At 39.0% G+C, this 19,778-nt stretch overlaps 1 long non-coding RNA gene across 1 annotated transcript; it reads left to right on the top strand.

Annotated features, from left to right (window-relative positions):
- The first annotated feature begins 10,876 nt into the window (after positions 1-10,876).
- Positions 10,877-12,197, top strand: LOC110912149. Its single transcript, XR_002577747.2, has 3 exons — positions 10,877-11,028; positions 11,568-11,621; positions 11,923-12,197. It is a non-coding gene; the product is annotated as an uncharacterized LOC110912149 (long non-coding RNA).
- Positions 12,198-19,778: the final 7,581 nt, after the last annotated feature.

The following is a 19,778-nucleotide window of genomic DNA, read 5'->3' as shown; positions in this document are numbered from 1 at the left end:
CGGCATTTGTATCTTATTTTAGGGATCACCCCGCTACGTTAGCAACCGTTACTGATGTTGAGGCTAAGGGAAAGAGGATCGAGGATCCACCAATTGTTCGTGATTCCTCTCAGTGTGCTACCCGAGGAGCTTTCAGATTTACTTCCACCACTGTTAGGCAGAATCTCAGTTTGATCTCATGACAGGGGCGGCCATGATCACTCGTGCTACATACCGTCTCGCACCAGGAGGGTTGCAAGGCCTATCTACAGGAACTGTTGGGCAGGAGTTTTATTGGACATAGTTTTTGTTCGCTTTGGGGAGCCCAGCTATATTCGGGAAGATAAAGCCTTTTCGTATGTGTACTGATTATCCAGAACCCAGCAAGGTGACAATCAAGAACTGTTTGCCTCGACCATGTATTGACGAAAGACCAAGAGGAGAATGTTCCTGAAACGGCATATCGAACGCAATACGACCCTTGCGACTTTGTACACCATGACCATTGAGTTAATCAACACACCAGTAGCTTTATGGACCACATGAATCGACCGTATTTATGGATGACATTCTGGATCATTTCCAAGAGGAAGGAACATCATGGGTGGCATTTGTATCTTATTTTAGGGCTCCTGACGGAGGAGCCACTCCGCGCGAAGTCTTGTTAAAGGTAACTTTTGGATTCTAGAGATACCTTTTTGGTCATATGATCAATGAAGTGGGAATACACGTGGATCTCGCTAAAGACCCATTTCGTTAGATATTGTTCGGCACCAAAGATCCATTCGAGGATGCAACAATTTCTTGGTTACACTAGACTCTATCGCAGATTCACCACAGGATTTTTGAAGATCGCGCAACTTAAATCTCTTTAGCACAGTAGGGTGCTGTGTTCGTGAAGGACAAAACAGGAGGACGTCTTTTCAGCTTTCGAATCCCAACTCTGCAATGGTTACACACCGACGCAACACGAGAAAGTAATGACTTACGTAATGGACTTACAGGAAGAGCTGCACGAGTCACGACCTGCGATGGAAGCCGTAGTCTTTGGATTTAAATTGGAGGCATTACTTGGACGGTACCGAATGCACCACTTAGACCGATCACAAGGGCCTCCCGTGTACCCTTGTTTCAAGAGAGCTAAACATGTGATGGAGATACTGGGTGGAACTTCTGAATGAATACGGCCGCGAAACCTGGATGTGCACGAGCTTTGCAGCTTGCTATTGACTCTAACATACCTGATCAGACTCGCCTTGCTCGAACTGAAGAGTTGAAGGTAGAGAGTTCTCAAGATTGACCCATGCGGGGAATGGGGAAGCAACCTTTGGCAGGTCGAATGATATTTGCTACTTCATGGAACGGATATGGACCTCACTATACAACAACCTTAGGGAACTGGTGCAGGCGAAGCACACGGGCCTCGATATCATGTTCATCAGAGTTTAGATAGGATGAATTAAAATCTGAAGACCATGTATGGATGACCGGGCCTGAAGGCCCACATAGCAACGCATGAGACCGATGTTTGACTTGTGGGAAAGTCAAGGTGGGATATTGGCAACCAGAAACGCAAGAAATGGGAACGGACTGCCATGGATTTTATCACTAGTCTACTTACAACTTGAAACGGAAACATTATCACCTGGATGATCGTTGATGGACACACGCTACCAGCACGCTTTCTTGCAATCAAGAAAACTGACGAGTCTTCACAGTTGTGAATGTTCCTCTGAGAGAGGCGGCTTCTAGGCACGAGGTGCTAACTCCTGTTACCTCTGAATTTGATCCATGCAGGCAGTACACAACACCCTTGGCTCACGTCAGGACCAGAGCATTGCTTATCGCCGTTGGGCAAACGATCAGAGAAAAAGAACTCTCCTGTCACCCAAAGACATGCTGCGAGCATGTGTGTGACTGGCTTTGGTGCAAATTGGAAGGACTCTTACCTATGGTTGAGTACTACTGCGGCAGTTATCATCTTGGTAACCAGACAGCTCTGTTGAGGCATTACATAAGACAATAATGCCAACCTTCTTGATAGACTGGGATGGATGACAACCTAATCATAGGTCTAGGACTTGTGCTCGAAACTCTTGGGAAGATTGCTGGGATCGGATAACACTGGAAGTTCATTGTAGGCGGTCGAATCATGTTGAAAACCCTGGGAGGGTTTGGTACGCTTGGGACACATGGCAAGCTTAACTTACGTTACGTTGAGTTATTCAACGGTCTGGGAAGAATCGGTAGCGTAACCTACAAACTCGAGTTACCCGACGAATCGGGTAACGTACGCGATGTCATTTATGTTTCGGATCTAAGGAAGTGGTTGTCTGATGAAACACGTGCGATACCTTTACTGGAGGAATTTATCGAGCACATGGACCAGGAAGTCAAACCCAAGACGTGGACCGAAGTTCCTGTGAGAACGCCAAGATTAGGTGAAGCTTTGTTATCCCCGATTGTTCAAACGGTGGGACCAACTTTCGATATCAATGGCGAATTTCGGGACGAAATTCCCTTTCAAGTTGGGGATGATGTGGCACCCAACTGACCTCGCAATCCTGTTTTACAATTTGGTTTACGTGGTGTCTGTGCAGTTATCTGGATGCTTAGTGATTGCGTGTAATGCTTGATTATTATTTGTGATTATTATTTGTGTTGTATTACATATAGTTTAATTAGAGTTTCTATCGCTTCACTCTTCTGTGTTTACTTGTCAAATTTCGGGACGAAATTTCTTTCAAGTTGGGGATGATGTGACAACCCGAATCTCTGAGGTTAGCGCTACTTATATTCCACAATCTTTGGCGTGTGTTTCTACGTACAATTACCTACACATTACACTATTGCATCATTAGACGTTCTTGTGCGTATTGGTTATTTATAATGGAACCGTTGAATGTTTCCATTGAATGTTTTCATATGCTGGTTAATTATTGGGAAATTGGGTATTAACTAAACTGGGTCGTATAATCTTTTGGGCCGCAGACCTACTTAACACACACACCCCTCTTAGCTAAATGGTTCGATACATATCATCTTGGCCCATATTCGTGTGAAACCCAGTCTGAGACGCATGAGCCCACTCCTTTTTACGGATTCCGTATATGTTTAGCTTAGCTAGACAATCTTCGCAGGCCCAAGCCAAAACCGAGCCCATTACCTTATTCCTTGTTTACGAATACTATGTATAAGGATACATAGGTTAATTGCAAACCCTAATCAACCCCACTCCTCTTGTGAATCTCTTGTGAATCGCGACTACAGTGGACGACCCCCCATCATCGAGGACATTATCCTGATAGATCCAACTATTGGTTAGTAGATTTGCCTTTATGTTGATTCTTAATTGCATAATTTTGCTGTATGAAAACGTGAGGAATTGGATTATGTTCTTGCATGTTAATCTATGTTTAGGATTGTGCATACATGAGTTCGAAATATAACTGATCATTGTGTGATTATGCATGTAGATCAGTAGCGCATGATATAACATTCTCGGGTAGAGTGAATGATTGTTTGGCGATATATGCATGAATTAAGGTGTGATTTCCTAGGTCGGTGCATGCCTTGATTGTTGTTAGATGTTGATAATTTAGATATTCCAATAATAATGAATATGGTGGCCACTGGCCACGTGATGATGATGATGATGATGATGTTTCTTCAAAAACCTCAAGTGATGTTGACTTTGTGCATTGCCATGGAAGATGATGATGTCCTCTGATGAGTTGTGTCTTTTGATGTCACTAATCAATTGTATATTGTTAAATATAATTCACTTAGGTTATACAAGCATGATATGTATTAATTTGAATAGATAGAACTGTTGAGTTATGAATATTCATGTTTATAAATAAATGTTACATGATGCATCTTAAGATACAAGTAGGATCAATATAAAGGGTGGGAAGCTGTTGTGAAATTTGGGATTCGATGATTATATATGATTTAGGGTATATGATAGATGTTTGGTAATCTGGTCATGGTTGTGTTAATGATTCAATATTGAATAGGAGTTAGTAATGGTCATGTAAACTGTGAAGTTATAACTAATAATCGTTCTGGATATCTTTATGTTGGCTAAACTAATAATTTGTCATAGTATGAAATTAAGAAAGTATGATTGATTATCCTTGAGAAACTGTCACGTGCATATCCACTAAGTTTATAGTTTTGGAACTTCTTAATTGTTTAATGGGCCCAGAAACACATACACACACAGAACGCATTGGGTAGTTGGTTAAGTGGGCCGAGATGGTCTCGGGTATATGTCGGGCTTAGTTGCAAGTGAATAAGGTGCAAAGTGTAAGTAAACAAATATGGGCCGGTGGATATGCAATGGGTATGGGAAACAAGAACCTGGACCTTATACTTAGAAGTGGGTCGAACTAAGGTTGCGGGCTACCACATGTTTAATTCGGCCAAACAGGAATATTACCCGGATCCCGGGCCCAGTTATAATTGCACAAGTCTTAGTTTTTATTGTGCCATACATGGTTGATGAACGAATATGCAACAAGCTTAGCATTGCCAGTACTTGTATTCTTGTACACTAACTGACGAATAACTGTGGAATGTTACGTGTTGTGCTTGTATGCAAACTGATTGATTATGTGTAACTGTCATAGGGCTTGGTTGACCATTTTTGTTAAACGGGTAATTAATTCTACCGAGCAAATCAAAGGTGAGTTCATCTCTTGAGCATGCGTCCCGGTGGTTGGGTCAGTCAGTGGGTATCCTGGGGAGGGATAAGTCTTTTGGGTAAAAACGGAAATGTTGGATAAGATACTCATCCTATCGCCTTTAAAGTCCCTCCGTGTTGTTTGGTTACCGGGGAGGTAACATGGTATTAGTTAGTAGCGCTACTTAGGTTTGGCAACCTCACCCCGTACCTGGGAGGACGGGTGTTGAACTAATGACCTAGTCATGACCAATGCTTTGATAGGAGCATTGGAGAAAGGGCAAAATAATCAGAACCCATCTTGTATTCGGGGTATTATCAACATTACTTTCGGAATTAAATTCAACGGATTAACTAAACACTTGGTAACCAACGTTTTTGTAAAACTATGGACTCACCAGCGTTGTCTGATACACTTGTTTCATGCTCGCAGGTCGTTAGATGTCTTGGAATTGGAACTTGCTGTCTGGAGTAGCTGGAGTGGTCATGGGTCGACTGGAAGGATTCATGTGTTTGAATTATTGATACTATACATTTGTTTCGAAATAGTTTAACTTTAGTTTATTAATTGCTTCCGCTGAATATGTTGGTTTTCATTTAAACTTGTCGATGGTATTTTATTAATGATTGAGAACGTTATTTAGAAAGTTGTATGGGTTCAATGTGATTAGTGGCTCATTGTTGGTACGTCACACGCCTAACAGGGACACTCCCTAGGTGGTATTTTGGGGGTGTGACAACACGGCCGATATATCGACGAGTTCTCTACACTAGTGGCATCAACATAGATTAAGAAAGCTTGTGGAATATAATAAACACTTCGATCCTAAACTTTATGAGCTTAGTCTATTGAGCTATTCACGTTTTGACTTAGCCTTTGGTTTCAAGCCACATAAAAGTATACACTACAAGCATAGGGGTTTAATAATGAAATTTGAAATTGAATGTTTTCTAGAAATCATTTCAATATCATTTTGAAAAATCTATTGGTCGTTACTTGGTAACCTGCCGTAAGTTTATTGTGTCTACATAACACCAAATTATTCGCTGCATAGACAACTTAGAATAGAAAAAATGAGGTCTTATCGTTGTCTTATGATGACCCATTGTGAAGCTCCCATTAAACATCCGTGTGCACCAATTTTCAAACAAATACTAAGATCACAAGCTCCCGACATTTTTATAACTTGTAATAACTTCAAAGACATTCGTAACTTTTACATACCAAGCGTATGATTTACACATGGCATATAAATGAGAAATTATGGAGTCTTGATCAATTGAACGCTAAACGAATAAATGTATACAAAACTACAATTAACCATTTTTGTTTACAAGACACGAATTCAAACAAACATATAACATCACTTGGATCAATTTTTTACTCTCCGTGAATGATCATTCTCATTCTTATAATGATGCTGACGAGGTATGACCCGGATCGGCTAACCCGACCCGGTCATTACCTATTATTTTATCATAAATATTTAATTACACATGTTTATTCAAGAATGTTCCATTCTCCATGGATAAACCACATAACCAAATCCCCAAACTTTGGTAAGATAATGCAAATCCCTAACTTATCGGAGCTCATCCTAAGTTAGAGGAAACCCTAATGGTAAACTATAAATAGAGGTAAACATCAAAGGTATGCATTCATTCTACTCTCGTTTACTCTCTCTCTCTACTCATACTTTCTTACTCCCAAACCGAGACTTACTCTCACGCCGGAGGGTGGTTACAGGAATAACCCCATTCCTGCAACGAGTCCTAAAAGTGTTCTGTTTTGCAGTCAGCTGTTCGGATCGCCAAGGTTTGAAGTCTTAGTCGGAGACTACCGTTCAGGTCAGTGTTTCTTCAGATACCACAAAAGGTGGATAGGAATACGTTCGTTACTGAATTCTCACAATCCGTTAGTAATCGTGTCGTTGAAAACGTTTAATCCTCCGAGCCAACTTTTAATAACCCAATACAATCATCAAATAATAATAAAAACTAGTTTCTTTTGACGTCGCGCGTTGCGGCGAAACCGAGCAAATGATAATGTAAAACAAACGTGTTTTAAAAATAAAGCATGTTATTTAGAAAGCCAAACTATTAGAGCGGTTTTTTGAGTACAACTTCATTTTTAACAAAACTTATAACGGAATGTCAGGGAAAAAAATTAAACACAACTACGTAGTTAAGTTTTTAGAAAAAAAAAGTTATAAGCGTAAATTATTAAAAAAGTAACAAATTAATCGATAAATTAATACATGTTCTAAAAAAAGAAAAAAGAATTATAAAAAATGGTAAATGAAATATATGATTCTAAAAAAGGAAAAAAATAAAAATAGACTATTAAATTAAAAGTAAATATAATAATAAACTATTATATTAAATAAAAAATAATAAAAACGTATATATATTATTATAAAAATAAAGTTACTATTCATCGTCCTTCATAATAAATATATATAATAATATATATAATATGCATACAGAAACTAAATACCTTTACATGTACTATCTAACATGCATATAAGATGGCTTTGTGAAATTACACTTAGGTCTTACTTGTAAGATTAAATATATTACGTATTAATATTTAATCTATAGCCATCATAATCATTTACGTTATAGAGATCAAAATATATTAGAACCTATTAAATAATTAGTTGGTAATTGTTGATGGACCATATTACCCTTATTAACTAATTAGGTTTCCTCCTGGGTGCTTATATAAGGAGAATTATGTGGAGGTTTAAGGGTTACTCAGTTACATAATTACACCACCCCATTAGCCATAACATCATCACGTCGACCTCCTCTCCTAACCGATACCCTTTTCGGTTTCTAAGTCCCCATCATCAGTTAGCACCCTAAGGAGGAACCAGATCACCCTGACAAAGATGTCGAACTCCATGTCGTCTTCTCTCACTGGATTCTCCACTGCCCTGTCGGCCATAACAGGTATGTTTACTGTTTTCCTTCATGCACAAACAGAACTGAACCAACATGTGGTATTAGAGCATATGTTGATTAGTCAGTTCTGTTTTCGTATCCATAATTCTGGGATTGAAACTTGGAAAACGGTTTTTTGTACCTTTAAAACTATCACAGCCGTTTTCGGGTCATGAAGATGGACTCGAAATCATTGTTTTTTCGGAAAAAGATTAATCATATGCTCATTCGAAATTAACTGGGTTTATGTTTTACAACCGAAATCTGTTTAGAAGTCTTAAAAGTTTCAGGTTTCGGGTTCCAGAATTTTATTTTATGATTAGGGTTCATCGCATGTTCTTGGAAAATTCGAAAATTCTGTTATGATTAGGAATATGATTCGGATTATGAGGTGTTTTTCCTGTTTTGATCTGTTTTGTCCTCAATAGATTTTCGAAAACTGTTATTAGATAAGCAGTTACTAATTTTTCGAAATATGTTGATAAAATTAGATCACCATAAAACAGGAAATAATATCTCATTATCCCTTAGATTTCGAATTTTCAGTTATGTTATCACAATAAACAGCTGTAACAGGAAGTTTCGAGATCATCAGATTGCGACTAGAGACCATCAGTCTCGACTCGAGACCATAAGGTCTCGACTCGAGACCATAAGGTCTCGACTCGAAATCATAAGGGAGCAAAAGGTCTACAACTCGAGACCATAACATGATGACTCGAGACAAAGGTCTAGACTCGAGACCGTAACGTGATGACTCGAGACAAAGGTCTCGACTCGAGACCATAACGTCATAACTCGAGACCGTGGTTGCGACTCGAGACCATAACGTCATAACTCGAGACCGTGGTTGCGACTCGAGACCATAACGTCATAACTCGAGACCGTGGTTGCGACTCGAAACCTCATTATTTTAGGCTGTTTAAATGTGAACTAAAGAAAAATTGCGGAGTTCGATCCGCGCTAACGGGTAGTTTGCTATTAAATAATTGGTTTTGTAATTAATTAGTTAAATAATCAGAATCAGATAATGTAATGTTTTACAAAACCAAAATAGCTTAACTTGAATGAGTTTTTTAATGTATCATTTCTGGCCAAAGCTGACTTGATACATCTACTTATCATCCAAGTATTACGAAAGCTATGTTAAGTGTGCATCATAAGCATGAATGTTTTAATATCTGGCCAAAGCTGATTTAATTCTTTCATGGATGACATACTTAACAAGTGCATAACTAAAGTAATTGTTTCAATTTCTGGCCAAAGCTGATTTGTTACAACCACTTTGCACATATGCTTAAATGATTACACTTCTGGCCAAAGCTGTTTTGTCTTCATTTAAGTAGAATTTTAACTAAGTCTATTATTTTGATGTTAGTAATAGACATTATCACAGCTTCATTATGTAAGATGGTCAATATTTTGCCTGCCTTAGTTTAACGTGCCCATAGATCACATTAGGACTTCTTCCTTAGTATCATAACTTGCTCATCTTATTTCCACTATCAGCGCCCAATCAGGGAATTCCATCTTTGACTGGTGATAACTTTGCTGCATGGAAGGATGCTCTCATGCTTACGCTTGGGCTGCTGGATTTCGATTATGCTCTAAGGGAGAATAAGCCAGCGGACCTTACCACTCAGAGTACTGCTGCTGAGCAAATACTTCATGAAAAGTGGACTAGGTGTAACCGCATGTGTCTCATGTTTATGAAGCAGTCCATAAGCAATGCTATCAGGGGAGCTATTCCTGATTCTGAAGATGCTAAAACGTACTTGGCTTCTGTGGAGGCGCAGTTCAAGGGGACGTCTAAAGCACACGCTAGTACCCTTATTCTCAAGCTGGTGACAACTAAGTATGATGGGAGGAGCGGCATTCGCGAGCACATCATGATGATGAATGACATGGCCAATAAGCTGAAGGGGCTGGAAATGGAAATCAGTGATGGTTTCCTCGTTCATTTTATCATCACTTCGCTTCCTTCGTCCTTTGAAGCATTTAAGATCAACTACAACACTCAGAAGGAAAAATGGACGATGAGTGAACTGGTCGCCATGTGCGTACAGGAGGAAGAGCGCATGAGGATGGATCGCACTACTGATGTTGCCAACTTCACCACTTCCAACTCTAAGAAAAGGAAGAACAATTATCAGAGGAAGGATGCTTCAAAAGTTCAAAGGCCTAATCCAAATCATAATACAAGTGCACCTTCCAGCTCTAAGAACTCCTTAGGCAGTATCCGCTGCAAGTTCTGTAAAAAGACAGGACACATGCAGAAGGAATGCCCTGACTTTAAGGAGTGGCTGGCTAAGAAAGGTAACGATTATTTTATGATACTTGAGTCCTATAATTTAAGTGTTCCTGCTAATTCTTGGTGGTTTGATTCTGGTTCTATGGTTCATGTTACCAATTCTACTCAGGGATTCCTTTCAATGCGGAAGCTGGAAAGAAACCAAAGAACGCTTAAGGTTGGGGATGATCGAGAATTAGAAGTGAAGGCCATTGGAACATTACAATTAGTTATGAAAACTGGTTTATGTATTAAACTTTATGATACCTTATATGTTCCTGAGGTAACTCGGAACCTTGTATCAGGACCAAAGTTAGACATGGGCGGTTTTATTGTTTCCCATGGTCATCGCAAACTCTCTATCCTCTATGATTCTGTTCTTTATGGTACTGGTGTTCTGGATGGTGGTCTCTATAGATTAGAACTAGAAGATAACTTTTCCAAATCTTTGTTGTCATATAACATTAATGAATCACTTACAAAGATGGAAGAGAAACGAGACTTAGAGACTTCATCCATGTTGTGGCATCAGCGTTTAGGCCACATTTCAAAAGAACGATTAAATCGTCTCGTAAAGGATGAAGTCTTACCTCCTCTCGATTTCTCTGATTTTGGAACATGTGTCAAATGTCTTAAAGGTAAAATGACATTAGCGAATAAGAAAGGTGCCACTAGGAGTTCTAATTTATTAGAACTCATTCACACTGACATTAGTGGTCCCTACCAAATCGCTGGCATAACAGGACATACTTCATTTATCACTTTTTGTAACACCCCAAAATATGTAATTTATTTATATTACTTAAAAGTCTAGTCATGCTATATTTAACCTAGTTAAGCATTTATGCTAGTAACTTGATTAGAAGGAAGGTTTATGACTAATAAACAAATTAAGTAAGTTTAGGGATCAAACTTGTTAAAAAGGAATGAAAGTTTTAAATTAAAACAAATAAAAGAAAAGGGAAAACAAAAACCACACACCTGGTGTGTACGTGGGATCGATCAAGAGCAGGAGGGGGCAAGACCAAACCCTAACTTCACAAATCCTCCAAAAACAGAAGGGAATTTAGAGTTTTAGTGAATGCATGAGCCCTAATTCGAGTAATCTAAGCTTGTCCAACCCTTGGTAAGTCGAAATTTCTGTTTTGGATGAATGGTAGAAAGTGGGGTTTAACCCAATCGTGAATTTGTGTGGAAGTCTTGTGTAATTGTGAGTAGGAATTCATAATAGAATGAGGATTTTGCTTAATTTTGATTGTTTGAATGATTAGGGTTCATACCCACTTGTTGTAGGAAGAAGATGACAATGATGATTTATAATGATATGTTTATGAAATGTTAATTGATACATAATCTGATTGTGAAAGGGGAATTTAGATTAGCTAGATGTGTAGGATGAAAGAAAGTCATGAACTTGATTGATTCTTGTTAGATTAGAAGGTGAATAAGTAGGGTTATGCCAAAAATACTTGTACTTTGTGCTTTGATGACAACATGCACATCAAGTGTTTGACAAAATGCCTCAATGAAAGTGCTAGTCATATAAGCTATAAATCTTGTATGAATTTAACATGTTTATGAAGTATGAGCAAGTTGTATGATGTTTTATTTATATGTGTAAATGAGTATGAAACATGAATTAAAAGAATGAATGTTTATATGTAGGCGTTAAGGAAGAAAGTTCAAGTCAAGGGAAGCCGCAAGGGAATCAAGACCGAGGTACGTTACTTGTACAATTTGGGTTTACTTTAGATATGTGTTTGTCCATATTTGTACTAAATTGTATCAAGCATGGTTAAGATATATGAATGGACCTTTCTCTTGAATGGGTCGGATAATGAAATTGTAAGACTAAGAAAGATGGGTATGAAGTTTCGTTGGAACTCACTACCGTGTAAGTATGAAAGAACGTAGCTTAATATAAGTTTTGTATGTCCCGTTTATTTTAAGTTCGTAAGGTAATTTCTTGAGTAAAGAAGGAACCCTCGTTCTAATATGTTTTGATGTTGTGATCATGTAGGTAAATCTCATGTCTAGTTATCAAGCTTGCCCGGATCGAACACACCTCAAGCCCGTCAAGCGCTCCGCATTTTGTATAAGTCGATGTCAAATTACCTAGTTACTTATGTTTATGCTTTGTACTTAAACTAGTTTGGTCATGGTTGTCTTTTGAAAAGTTGTCGTAGGTGCATACATACTTAATGGTTTTCGAAACTAAGGATAGGTCATCTTTTGTTGTGTATGTCATGTCTTCGAATGTTTGCGTATAGTTGAATGAAGTTTGTTTATGAAAAACAGGGTATCGCCCGTTTACCAACGGGTCATGCCCAAATTTTGTTAGAAAAGTATGTTGTCATTTATTAAATTTAAAGGAAAAATTATGGTCGTTACAAGTTGGTATAAGAGCCTAGGTTTGAGGGATTCAAGCATCAAACACTTGAACTCAAACCGAAGCTCATGTGAAGAGTGTGTTCGACCCGCGGCGCGAAGCAAGTAAGTACTTTAAAGATTATTTCGTATTATGAATGAGTTAGTTAGGGAACGTTAGGAAAGATCATCATGGGATGATGTGTAAGGGTCTGGGACGAAACGGATTGGTACGGGTTAAAACGGGATGAACAGATGGCTGCTTAAATAAGAAACTCATCAAAGCATGCTGGGCGTCACCGTAAATTACGGTGACACCGTAATTTACGGTAGACACTGGGAGGAAATTCCACTGCCGTAAGGCAGTAGCTTTACACCGTAAAGGAAATATTGCCACCGTAAATTACGGTGACACCGTAATTTACGGTGGTACCTGTTTTCAGCTTTTTGCAATTGTGATGTTTTGATTAATGTTTTCTATCATACGTGAAGTATTGCAAACACTATAATAAGACTCTAAAGAATAGTAGTATGCATGAATGTTAACTTTCAAGAAGTTATGTACTAATAGAATGATTATATGACTAAAAGGATGATTGAATGTTTGGAATAAGAAGGATGTTTATGTGTAGATGACGGATTCGAATGAGAATGAAACGACGCAACAAGAACAGCTGAAAACTATGATCTCGGAAGAGATTGGAAGGGCAATGCAAGCAAGTACTCCTCACTTAGCCCAAGAAGTGGAAAGTCATGTGCTAGAAATAGTAGAATCAATGATGACGAGTAAGATAGACGAGTTAAAGGGAATGATCAATGCAATACAAGAAAGGAAAGGAACTCGCAAGTGCACTTACAAAGAATTTATGGCGTGCAACCCGTTACCATTCAAAGGAGAAATTGATCCTATAGTATGTCAAAGGTGGATTGCAAGTACGGAAGCGGTGTTCGTAAGGAGTCATTGTGAAAAGGAGGATCAAGTGATGTTCGCCACCGGTTTGCTACAACTCCGAGCTAAGGATTGGTGGGATGTTTATAGTAAAGAGCTTGGGGAAGAAAAAGTTCAAGTCTTGACATGGCAGGAGTTCAAGGAACCTTTTCTGAAGCATCACTGCCCACAATCTGCCATCGACAAGATCCAAGAAGATTTCTTACATCTTCGTCAGAAAGATGAAACCATTGATGAAATCACCAACGTTTTCCTTGACAAGCTGAAGTTCTGTAACGAGATAGCAGGAACGGAGAGAATGAAGATAAACCGTTATTACGGTATGTTGAAGGCTGAATATCGGGAGTTCATAATTCCCGCTAAATGTGAAACTTTGAATGAGCTCATTGAACTGGCCCGAGATAGGGAGATTGAAATGAGAAGACAGGCAGAAAGAGGCGAAAAGAGAGCATCTGAAAATGTTTCCAGCTCGAGCCCTTCAAAGAAACCAAAATTTCAAGATCAAGGCAAGAAGGATAAGGCGAAGGGTAGTATTCCAAAATGCAAAACGTGCGGAAAGTTACACACGGGGGAATGTTTGAAAGGGAAAAAGGGTTGTTACAACTGTGGTCAAGAGGGACACCCATACTATAGGTGCCCTAATCCTTCAAGAACGTGTTACAACTGTTTCCAACCGGGTCATATTAAGGCTGAGTGTCCCAAGCTTCAACAGAAAACTGATAAGGAGGCAAGAAAGGAGGAAGCCCCAAGAGCTAAGGGGAGGATGTTTCAGATCACAACCGAGGAGGCGAAGGACCACCCGAATGTTGTATCAGGTATATTCTCATTGAACTCGATGCCTACGTATGTGTTATTTGATACCGGTGCCAGTAGATCGTTTGTATCAAGTGAATTAGTGTCACACCCCTCCTTTAGAATCGAAAGACTGCGTGTACCATTAGAAGTAGAAATAGCCGATAGTAAGAGTTACTTGTTGCACGAAGTTTGTAGAGATTGTGAAATAATCATTGAAGACGAGAAGTTTGCTATCGACCTTATTCCCATGATATTGGGGGAATTTAAGGTTATAGTTGGCATGGATTGGCTAGCAAAACATCAGGCCGAAATTCAATGTGAGAAGAAGGTAATTCATGTGTTAACATCGGAAGGAAAACGAGTAAGCATACAAGGGGAAAGGAATATCAATTCGAAGCTTTGTTCTATAGTCCAAGCATACAAGTACGTACGAAATGGAAGCAAGGCATTTCTAACTTATGTGGTGGATACTAAGCAGAATACCCCTAAGATAGAAGAGGTTGAAGTTGTGAATGAGTTTCTTGATGTTTTTCCGGAAGATTTACCGGGGCTTCCACCGGAACGCGAAGTGGATTTCAAGATCGAATTGTACCCTGATGCCAAACCTGTAGCCAAGGCCCCTTATAGGCTGGCCCCAACAGAAATGCGGGAGCTAATGGTACAAATACAAGAATTGCTCGACAAGGGATTTATACGCCCGAGTGTCTCGCCATGGGGAGCGCCTGTACTTTTTGTCAAAAAGAAAGATGGTTCGATGCGCATGTGCATCGATTACCGCGAGTTGAATAAGCTGACTGTGAAAAACCGATACCCATTGCCCCGAATCGATGATCTCTTCGATCAGTTACAAGGGGCAAGTTGGTTTTCAAAAATAGACTTGCGGTCCGGGTACTGATGGAGAGTGCAAAACATGAGAATTAAGGGTGTTAAAATACATGTCTTATTGTGTTTTAAGCGATTACATGTCTCGAATGTGATAACTACGAGCTTTGGTGGTTTTGCAGGTCAATCGCGTAATTTGGTGAATTTAAAGTGGTTAGAGATGAAGCGGAATACCTACGGATGATAATCGGGGCACATAACGTTGCTAGGTACTTGTTTCGGGTTGAAACATAGTTTGGAAGTGCAAAAAACGCAACATAATGAAGTTTAAGGGCTGTTTGGTAATATACTGAAAATAGAATATGCAGCTTATGGTTGGCGAGGAAAGTTTACAGAATGTATGAAGCGTAGCCTACGGTCTTACCTGTAGGTTACGGTAGTTATACAAGTCATGTGATGGGGATTATGACTTTTAATAAAACATCACATCTTATCAATAGACACAAGGGATTGGCAGCCGACATAAAAGATATATATTATGCAGACTTCTTAAAACCTTGGGGGGATCGAAGAAAATTGTTTTTTTTTTTTTGAGGTTTTCAAAGAAGCCATCAAATCATCATCCTTAATTAATCATAGCATCTATACATACATGCTAGCCGCCATTTAGAGGGCCTCACAAAAACCACATCATCATCACATTGCGGCTGACTTTGGGGGCGGCACATGTGAATTAAGAGGTTGACTATTTGTGTGATTTTAGAAAAAAAACAACAATCACATCTTAACATCACATATGGTGGCAGAGATAGGAGGGCACGTGCAAGTCAAGAAAATTATATCAAATCACTCATCTTCATTTTGGGTTGGAAAAGATAAGTGTCACGTGGACTTCTTTGTGGACTTTTGGATTTGTTGAGTGGGCTGCCATCTTGACTTGGGGGAGATGCACATATGGGCCGGCAAACTTTGTAATAATAAAACAATAATTGGGCCGCAGATTTGGAGACATCATATGGATTTGATGAATTGAAGTGGGCCGTCATTCAAGGCTAGGGGATAAGTTGTCGACAACATCAAATCATCAGGAGGAAAATCTTCGACGGCAGAGAAGGGTTTATCAACCAGGGACCAAAGCGATTGAAGATCAACAACCGAGATGAACGGCTAAATCTCTGGTGGACACTCTGGGTGAATGATTGTGTAAGACACTACTGATTTGGTTTATTGTTTTATGTATTGAGTTCGGATTGTAACCGTGTAACAGACGGTCTTACTTGCGTTTTTATAATTCGTTTGACAAACGAATCATGTGTTAGACAGAGACATAAATACGTTTAAATCCGATTATACTTTGTTGGTTGAATAATTATTCATTGCATGAATAGTTAATAATTATATCGTTTAACCAATAGTATCCAATATGACAAGCAGCTAAGTTATTAGTTAATCACACAATCTGGATCCCGGAGTGATCACCTTTTCTCATCATTGTTTATTACAACTCAATCTTTTTCTCAATTTTTATTCGTTAATTTAGATAATTCTTATAATCAATCACACCGATTTTCCAATTCAGTAGTAATTAATTAATACTTTTCATTCGACACTTTCCACAATCCTCCTCTGGTTCGATATCCGACTTACTCTAGCTACCTAATTTATTTCGGTTTTTGCATGTCCATAACGACAGACATCAAAATGGCGCCGTTGCCGGGGAGGCGTGCGCAAAGTGTTTAGTGTTAAGTTTTAGTTTAAAAAAAATATAAAAATAAAAAAATAAAAATCCAAAAATAGTGTTAGTTTTGTTTTGTTTTGTTCAGATTTATGCGTGGTGCTTGTGTTTTTGTGTTTGTGCAGGATGACAGATCTTACAATATTCTGCAGCTCTCTTAGATGCATTTTGTGCAGGGAACCACTTCACCCGTGTATCGGTTGCCATGAGGCCCGATTTAGACGGGAAAAAGCGAAATTGGAAGAACCACTGATGTCTTGCTATGATAATCCTTCCCCTCCACCATATTTCTATGATTCTAATACAACGGTGGAGGATGGTTATTACTCTGATGGATGGGATCGGGACGAGGATGCTTATTATGAGCCAAGGACGGATGGACGATGTTTCTGTTGCGGTCGTTATCATACTTCTTATTATGATGATGTGTGCGCGGTGTATTTGGAAAATCCAGAGTATTGGAATAAAAAAATGATGGATGCGTACATCTCAACACCGTATCAGGGATACCGACAGTATCATCCCGAGGAATATCCTGAGCCCGAGGGTGTCTATACTTATCAGACCGAGGAGGAGAAAAAGCTTGCTACGTTGGAAGTGACTTTGTCCAAACTCGAGCAGTATTTATCAGCACCCAACCTTTCCGATGAAGATCGAATCAGCTGTCTAGTTTCTAAGTGTCAGAATTTAAAAATGAAGATAGAAATAGAACAACGTCTCTCACCATTACCTGATGATATTAGAGATTATTCTCACATGGAGGAGGAGGTTGTGGAGGATAATACCACACCAATGAATCCTTTATCTGATGAAGAGTCACTGGTGGATCAGATGGTGTGTGAGGATGAGGAGGCAGAGCAGTCTGATGAGATAAATGCGTGTACCGAACCTCTCCCCATATCAATCATTCAAATTAATAAGTGTGGGGAAGAGGGTTCGAGGAAGAAGATGAGAAGGGTGAATCTACAAGACATCAGGGTACATATCGTGAAGTGGATTAGCAAAACCCGCAGGTGCAGTCTGAACATGCCAATTATACTTACAAACCTATGGAGATGGCATGTAAATTTTCGGGCATTCGTTGGGAATGTTTTGGGTAAGTGTGCATTGAGACCACCGTAACGCATAGCAGGTACGGTCTGGCTGAAGACCTTTAAACTTAGCGCTCTCGGGAGGCAGCCCGAGGATGTAGAGTTTGTACTTTGTTTTGGTTTCGTTTGGTGTGTTGTGTTTTGACAGGTTTATACAATTCTATCTTCACGGATGCAATGAATCAAGTGTGGGGATGTTTGGCAACATCCCCGGCGAGATCTCAGAGAATCGGTGGATGCGTATTCTCCGGTTTTGAGCGCAACAGTTACACCGCCACAGACACTCACTTGTTTTCTGATCAGGTGCATGTGTCTATCTATCTTGTGTTTTATTTGTTTTTGTGTTTTTGGTGGTGTGAAATTTTTGTGTTGGGAGTGGTTTCCTTGTGTCGTGTCGAGTTGGTTATTAGCCGTTCATGGTTTGCGGGTGGTATCTCTCGAGTTTAGAGTATAAATTGCACCATACATTGGGGACAATGTATCCCAAGTGTGGGGATGGGGTAACTCGAGAGAGGGTTGGTAAGATGGATGATCTTAAATGCTTGAATTGGTTGAAATTGGAAAATATTGAAAAATTTTGAAAATTTTTTTGTCTCAAGTATGCTTGAACTACATGAAAACCAACATTTATATCACTAAGGGGTTTCTTGCTGATATTAAACTAACTTAGATCCCTAGTCATGGTCGTCCCTTTAATTTTCATGAGAGTATTTCTGACATGTTTTTAGAGAATAGTTGAGAAGAGATGCCGAACTAGGGGTAACATGCTTTAGGAATTACACATGCTACGTGTCGGCAACCTATATTCCTTTTATTCGGTGAGATATTTGAGCCTACTAGTTGTTAGATGAATTTGCAATAAATGTTCATTTGCTGAGAGTAGGCCATATGTTGCTTTGTGTTAGAACTTGTGTGGTTTGATACGTGCCGAGACTGTGATTTAGCGTATGCACATATATGATAAAGGCGTTAGGATCCCTTCCATTGTGTTATTTGTTGATTGTTTATCCACCCACCTTAGTTAACCATGTTGAGCCTTTCACCTTTCGTTTGTTACACCTTGTTTACCCGTTTGATTACCAACCATGAATGACAATTGTGTATTAGATATCTGTTGAAAAAAAAAAGAAAAGAAAGTAAAGAAAGAAAAAAAGAGAAAAGAAAGAAAAAGAAAAAAAAATAGTATTATGTTCGTGTTAAATAAATGGGTTGAAAAGAACCCAAAGTGTTAGTAGTTATTGTGAATAAAGTTGTCACGGTTTGGTATATTCATTTGTGTTCGCCATATAAAAAAATCCAAAAATAATTCCCTACCTTTACCTTTAACCCAAAACCCAAAAGTCCTTTTGATATGTGTTACGTTATTTGATACAGTGGAGGTATGATTGCTATACAAGCTTATGATTGCAAGGTAGTATATTTGGTTTTAAGCGAATTATATACTAGCACATTACACGCTAGTCTTGATTAAGCCGAGAGGAGTGATTATTGTGAGGGGCGTGTGGCATGTGTGTAGTATCATAAGCATGTTAGTTTTAGTTAGGCAAGTCTTAAAGTTGTTTCAAAGATTTATTATTTAACTGTCAGATTGTCAACATCGATTGTGTTAGTCTATGGGACGGGTATGACTAGGGACCTTAAATTGTTGATTCGGTAAGGGATTTAATGGTGATTTGTTAATAAGGTGATTAATGTTTGTAATGGTTGCTTGAGGACAATCAATGTTAAGTGTGGGGATGTGATGGAGAGTGCAAAACATGAGAATTAAGGGTGTTAAAATACATGTCTTATTGTGTTTTAAGCGATTACATGTCTCGAATGTGATAACTACGAGCTTTGGTGGTTTTGCAGGTCAATCGCGTAATTTGGTGAATTTAAAGTGGTTAGAGATGGAGCGGAATACCTACGGATGATAATCGGGGCACATAACGTTGCTAGGTACTTGTTTCGGGTTGAAACATAGTTTGGAAGTGCAAAAAACGCAACACAATGAAGTTTAAGGGCTGTTTGGTAATATACTGAAAATAGAATATGCAGCTTATGGTTGGCGAGGAAAGTTTACAGAATGTATGAAGCGTAGCCTACGGTCTTACCTGTAGGTTACGGTAGTTATACAA

Source organism: Helianthus annuus, chromosome 9 (assembly GCF_002127325.2).
Source record: "Helianthus annuus cultivar XRQ/B chromosome 9, HanXRQr2.0-SUNRISE, whole genome shotgun sequence".
NCBI lineage: Eukaryota > Viridiplantae > Streptophyta > Magnoliopsida > Asterales > Asteraceae > Helianthus > Helianthus annuus.
The sequence above is the reverse complement of the archived record's forward strand: the minus strand, read 5'-3'. Positions and strand labels throughout refer to the sequence as shown.